Below are 7623 nucleotides of genomic sequence, written 5' to 3'. Positions count from 1 at the left end.
GCTTCACTACCAAGAGGAGATGTGCATATTATCAGCGGGTTCTGGTCGGATGATTTTTCACAGAGTTATGGCCCTTTGAAATTTTCCATTAACTGAACATATAGTGCAATTCTTGTCCGGGCTATTTCTCAGCAACTAATGACCGGAATTCAATGAAACTTTATGGGAAGCTTCACTACCAAGAGGAGATGTGCATATTATCAGCGTGTTCTGGTCGGATGATTTTTCACAGAGTTATGGCCCTTTGAAATTTTCCATCAACTGTACATATAGTGCAATTCTTGTCCGGGCTATTTCTCAGCAACTAATGACCGGAATTCAATGAAACTTTATGGGAAGCTTCACTACCAAGAAGAGATGTGCATAGTATCAGTGGGTTCTGGTCGGATAAATTTTCACAGAGTTATGGCCCTTTAAAATTTTATATACAAAAATTATTGTCCCCCCCAACTACTGTACCCTCAAGACGTTTCCTTTTATCTGAATATATAGTGCAACATTGTGACAAAAAACACTTTGGGGAGCATCACCCGTCTCCGACGGTATCTTGTTCACATTGACGTTGACTGAACCTGATTTGACTCTCAAGTTACGTTTGCATGTTAATTACCTATGCACATAACTTTACTCATTACCTCAATCAAAAGGGGAGTAATTATGCGGATACCAAATTTCTATTTTGGTAACTGAGACGATGACCTTGGCCCAAATGAACTCTCAAGTTAACGTTCAGCGCAATACTCCCATCCAAACACAATTTATTAAGAGGAAACCTTGTTTTTTAGCTCACCTGATTGCTCAAGTGAGCTTTTGAGACCTGTCTTTGTCAGTCGTACGTCCGTCCGTCCGTTAACATTTGTTCGTAAACACTCTAGAGGCCACATTTATTGTCCGATCTTCATGAAACTTAGTCAGAAGCTTCGTCCTTATGAAATCTCGGTCGAGTTCGAAACTGGGTCATGCCGGGTTAAAAACTAAGTCACTAGGTCAAAAAAAGAAAAAACTTGTAAACTCTGTAGAAGTCACACTTCATGCCCAATCTTCATGTAACTTTGTCAAAATGTTTGTCTTAATGATACGTTGATTGAGTTCAAAAGTGGTTCCGGTCCGTTGAAAAACATGGCCGTCAGTGGGCGGGGCAGTTTTCCTTATTTGGCTATAGTATACCTTGTAAACACTCTGGAAGTCACAATTTTTGCCCAATCATCATGAAAGTTGTTTAAACATTGGTTTTATTGATTTCTCGGACGAGTTCGAAAATGGTCCAAATCGGTGAAAAAACACGGCCGCCAGTGGGCGGGGCATTTTTCTCTAAATGTATATAGTGAAAACATGTCAACACTCTAGAAGTCACATTTTTGCCCAATTTTCATGAAATTTTGTCAGAACTTTTGTTTCCTAGATACGAGAGTTGAGTTGGAAAATGGTTTCGGTCAGTTGAATAACATTGCTGCCGGGGGGTAGCAGTTTTCTTATATTTATATAGTAAAAAAAAAGCTTGTGAACACTCTAGAAGTCACATTTTTTGCCCAATCATCATGAAACTTGGTGAATAGATTTGTTTTATATATATCTCAGATGAGTTTGCAAATGATCCCGATGGGTCAATAAACATGGAGGGGGTGGGGCAGTTTTCCTTGTGTGACTATATAGAGAGAAACCTTGTGATCGAACACTATAGAAGTCACATTTTTTGCCTAATCATCGTGAAACTTAGTCAAAACATTGGTTTTATTGATTTCTTGGACAAGTTGGAAAATGGATCAGATCGGTGAAACACACTTTTTAGCTCACCTGATTGCTCAGGTGAGGTTTAAGGATTGGTCTTTGTCCGCTGTCCGTCCGTCCACATTTGGTTTGTAAACACTCTAGCATTCACATTTCTCAAGCATTCTTTATCAAAGTTGCTGAAAGATCTCAGTCAAGTTTGATGATGAGCAAAATCACATAATTAATGCCATAATTATTGCCCTTAGATTGTCAAAATTTTCATTATACTGTGAAACCATTTATTTTCGTCGGCACAAAATTTCGCCCTTTTCATAAAAATGACTATTTCGTCCGCTCTTAAATTCGTCCATTTCTGGTTTTGAAAAAAAAAAAAAAACGTCCGATTTGTTTGTAATACATGTAATACGCGGTTGCGAAAAAATCGTGCTGGGGAAAGAGAGGTGACACTTGGTAGTCACTTGCAGGAGGTGGGCCTTGTTTGGCATATGCCAATTAACAAGTCTGTTATTTTAGGTAATAGTAACTGTCCCTTATTATTTAATGTCATTGACACGTTCTTTGTTATGATTAGTGGATAAGTGGGACTGAATAATCGTTGACGAGTGTTTTAAACAACGAAGCCAATTGCCAATTAGTCTTTTTCCATTACTATCACGGTCAAACTGATAACAATCTTACCTTCATCGGCACCAATAAGAGAAGGTGCGAACATTATGGGTTATAATTAGCGTAAGCAAATTATTTTGGTCATATTTCATTAAAGTTTCAAGCGTTTTGCATTGCAAATATTTGATCATTTTAAGTACAGTAATTTGTCTGAAATGTCACTGTTAATGTGACAAATAAAACAAAATTAACATTTGTGCATTTTTCATGAGTATGGTATTTAGTCTGAATGACCTTAGTTTCATTAAAATTTGGTCAATGCATTTATCAAACTTGTTCTATTATACAAAAGAGGATCTAGTTTGTTAAGTGTTTTTTTTTCTGAATGGAACGCTGCATTTATTGATAAACTACAGTATTAAATCTATAAAAAAAATGTTTTTGTTATAAAAAAACAAAGGTACGGGTTTTTATGTATATGTACAAAAATAGTAGATGCAGTTAAAACCAAACAACCAAACACAAATCAAAATGTTCTTTATTAATTTGTAACAAAGCGCAGAATATATTTCAGTCAGGTGTTGATCACACATCGTCATATTTTAATTGCGTTTAATAGTATTGTCTTTAATCCGGATTCGCCGCGTGTAGGCTGTATAATCTGCAACACCCCTGAAAAACACAATACACACAATGGGTAATAAAGTTGCTAACAATTAGCGCAATCAACACTATTATACCTAAACGAAGTCGACGCATTCGATACAGCCTTATTGCATTCGCGTTTTACAGGAAATGTCAGTTGTCAGTACACTCTATAATGAACACCCCTTTGTGTCAAAACCGGATTTAACTTGAGTGTGAATAGTCGACTGTTTCATGTTCTGCGTACCAATACCATCTGTGTATCTGTATTATAAGTATACCGGTCAACAAACAAGGTGCTTCCGCATATGGGTATTCGGAAATTCAAAAAATTGACCTACGGTTTAGCGTTCATGCCGTCGAACGCATTAAGAAATATAACTCGTTTTTTTTCACTATTTCTTTTTTTGCAAAAAATACTAGTGGCTTATAACTTACCTTGCAATCTTTTTTTCTCGCATTTTGCGAGTGTGCGAGTGTTAATTTCGAGCCCTGTGTATATGCGTGGATTACGCTGGATTTAAATGCCTCATGCCTATGGTAATTCATTCTTATTTGTTTCAAATATGGGACATGATTGTTCGTTAGGATCTTGAATTCGTCCATCGGTCGAAGGACGAAAAAGGCGAAAATTAATGTCGGACGAATAATAATGGTTTCACAGTATTATACAAAATCCTTGTAAGCAAAGTTTGATGTTTGGGGGGTCAACTCAAAATATAGGTCACCATTTCAAATCTTACAAAAACAAAAACACTCCCTACGCCAGAGTTTTGGTTCAATAATGATGAAACTTGAACAGGATGTTTGTCTGGTCAACATCTAGGTCATGTTTGACATTAGGTAAAGATTGAATGAACCGACTCTTCTCAGGTGAGCGAACTAGGGCCATCTTGGTCCTCTTGTTTTTCAAGTTTAGAAACAGATACCTTTACTTTGACCGACTGGAACAAAAACAATCTTAATCCATGTGAGTTTGCTATAAGAAATGTTTAATCAAGTTTACTAAAGTAATTGACCGGAAACCACATGCCTGCTGTTTTTATTTTAAGTAGGACTGAACAGTTAATGGACCATTTTATGGCCGGTCGCTTATACAATGTCGCTCAAGGTCATCATGTAAGCTACATACAAACACAATGCTCGTGCAATACCTCTATCACCACAGTAATCTCACGTTATTTAGTAAAAAATGTTGTTTTGTTTGGTCTAATTTAAGCTACAGTGACATTGACCTGTACTCACGTAAAAATAAAAAGAAATATTTTCTGGTTATCGTCTGTGACAGTTTGCAGATTAGGTGATCGTCTAGCATCAACACTCGGCTCCTTTCTACTTATACGTGTGTTTATTTAGACCATTCCCAGTCCTCCTACAAAATCCGACCTCTCTTTGAGCTGGACGATATTTACAAATATTCGCTCGTCTGTTTAGTACCCTATTAACATGTAACCTCCTTCTAATTGTCCTTTTGTTTCTAGCCTATTCTTTACTATGGCAACATACGATACTCATGTTCAAAATTTAGAAATTGAATGTATGTAGATCTTAATCAGTAGATTGTTCCTATTGTGTCATGATTTCTCCTGGCGACTGTCTTTCATAGCTATTAGCGCTTTGATTAATGCCATGTTTATCGTCAGTAAAAACAACCCATGTCCTGCCGTCGATTTGTATTGATACAAAATTAACTTTGCCAGAGCTAGCGATTGGTCGAATCCTCTGACACTTCACGGCTGTATGAGATCTGTAATGAATGCTTCCAATGTCGATGTCGACACATTCTAATGTGTTTAATGGATAATGTGATGTGAAAAAATAGTTTAAATCGGTCGGGTAGACTCAAGGAATAGGACTTCGGTTGAGAAAGTTAGCAAATGGTATAACGGACAATTCAAAATTGTATTTGGTCTTAAAACATTAAAAGTTAACACACTTTTCATTTCGTACTCTATAACTTGTCAAAATATGTTATGAAATTACTTCACGCGTATTGAAAATGATATTTGCATTGGGTGATAGTGAAACTGGACGTAATTTGTATCGGTTTCGTTAAAGGATATTCAAGTTGACATACATGTGGCTTTGAAATTTAAAATGCATACTTTGAAAATGGTTATCACTGGTGTTTTTCTACTTTTTGTTCTGCACAGCTGTAGTTGTACAACATATGCTGACCAAAGACGTTTGCATGACTTAATCAAATCCTCATTTGATCCGCGAATAAGGCCGACTCTTGATCAGACTAAAGCAATTAACGTGACAATTATTCCACATCTTAGTGCATTTATTAAGTTAGATGCAAGGAAACAAATTCTGAGAACCTCGTTTGGTCTAGAGCTTGAATGGAGTCAGGATATATTTACTTGGAACATGTCTGAATTTAGTGATATGGACATGGTTACAGTGCCACAAGAGCAAACATGGATACCCGGTATTCACGTACTGCACACAATAACAACGTTTACACCATTGACTGAGGCTTCAGAGGATTTAATGGTCTTACTTTATTCGAATGGACGTGTAAAACTTTCTGTTTGGTTTAACCTGGTTACAAAGTGTGAAGTAACAATTACAATGTATCCATTTGATGTGCAAACGTGTCATATAATGATTGGGAAGCTGTTCGACACTGACAAGAAAATGATTATGGCAACGGAAACATAAAGATTGGAGATTTGGAACAGAAATCGTGATGAATGGTCTATAATCTCTACTGGAGTGAAACAGTACGTCTACCATCTCGATTTTACAGGCATAGCTATTGAAATAAATATACGCCGAAAACCGGCGTTTTACATTATTAACATTTTCATTCCCATATTCGTTCTGTGTTTCTTAAATATTTTAAGCTTGATGATCCCTCCTGAATGTAGAGAGCGAATTTCGTATTGCGTTTCGTTGTTTCTTACATTGTCGGTTCTGTTGAACGCAGTGAGTGATTCTGTGCCGAAGGTTTCAAACGTGTCATTTCTTCAAGTGTTTGTTATTCTTGATATTGCGTTCTCGGCATTTATAACCATTATGTCCATTGCGATCGTAAGATATGTACATTTGAATACACATGAAGACGTTGGCGATGTGAGAAGAGATGATCGCCCTAAAGATGGATTTAACGACGCAAATGCTGAGAAGTCCAATGATGTTTCATCAAATGTGGTCAGAATGAATTTTGCATACAAAGTTGACACTTACCTCTTTAGGGGTTCTGTATTGGTCTATATTTTGGCAATTGTTGCTTTTATTTTAATTTGTTATTTTGCATAATTTTCGTAACGTTCGCTTGCAGCTGTTTAAGATTAAAGAACGTTTGGACTTTAAGCTATTAAATTATTTTATCGAATGCAACTCCTAAACTTATATAAAGTGCCCTTAATTCCTCACAGGATAAATGTGATAACTCGAACATTGCATAAGATTCTGTCATTAATTTTGTAAAACTAGTACAAAACGTATTAAATGATTATGCAAGAATGTTTTGAGGTCAAAGTTAAGATGATCGCTCATTTATTAAGAAACCTTACGACTGTTTCAATCAGTACATTAAGTACAAGTATAAGCCAGTCGTAAACAACATATTTGTTTATTTCCCAGTGGTCAACAAGTTGGAGACAGTTAAAGCAAAATAAACTAATTTATACAGCAATAACTCATTTAACACAATTAGTTAACTGCTTCTTAAAACATGTACAGTTGAAACTCGAACAAAACGCTTAATCGTATCAAGTATCTGTATATTAACATACGGTATAATAAAGCTTTTATGCACCCAAGTTCAAAGGGTTTGGTCAATTCTTATTAATATAAAAGAAGACAAATTCATTAAATAACAGTAACCCAACAATGCATTATTGATCATTAAATTGTATATATACTCGGTACGGTGCGAATGCCGGCAATCTTTAGATTGATATACATGTATGTATCGAGGCTCACAAATACGTTTTTCTGATATTGCTCGCAAGCCTTGAATGTCAACGTTCAGTGACGTTATTATAAGTTAAGTGTCGTTATTGTAATGAATTTTGCTTATGTAAAACGATGTTAATAAATTGTTGCCCGTGTTGACTCCTCCTATAACACAAACACAGTATATGATGCAACGATATCTGCAAATATTTAAATAATTTGTTTATATCTGACTATTGTCATAGAAATCTCTACCATAAACTGAACGAAGTCAGGCTTTATGTTTTACAGTTAAATTTTTGAACATTTTATGATTTGTTTGTGGAAAGGTGGAGTATTCAAACAATCATTTTAGTTTATGTGTATTCTCTTTGACAATGATTTTGTTAAACTGTACCCTTTAAGTATATATAATGACGAATGAATATCGGACAACAAGCTGATGCACACCTATTGTAATTTCGTTGTGTCATACGGATACGATCTTATCTAATTAATACTAATAGCCTTATTTTGTGAATTTTAATTGTTGATATTTATTCATGGGATCAAAGCTAAACAAATGTGTAACCAGATTAAATATTGACCATCAATGTAAAACGAAGTTGCATCGGTTTTGTTGATACCCGAACACGTAGCAAGTTTTGATTTCTTTAAGTTTGATTTATTGTATGAAAGTAAATAAACTATTGTACACTAAATGTTAAACAGTATACCACACTACACTTAAAT

Source organism: Dreissena polymorpha, chromosome 6 (genome assembly GCF_020536995.1).
Source record: "Dreissena polymorpha isolate Duluth1 chromosome 6, UMN_Dpol_1.0, whole genome shotgun sequence".
In the NCBI taxonomy this organism is placed as follows: Eukaryota; Metazoa; Mollusca; class Bivalvia; order Myida; family Dreissenidae; genus Dreissena; species Dreissena polymorpha.
Note: the sequence above shows the minus strand (reverse complement) of the source record.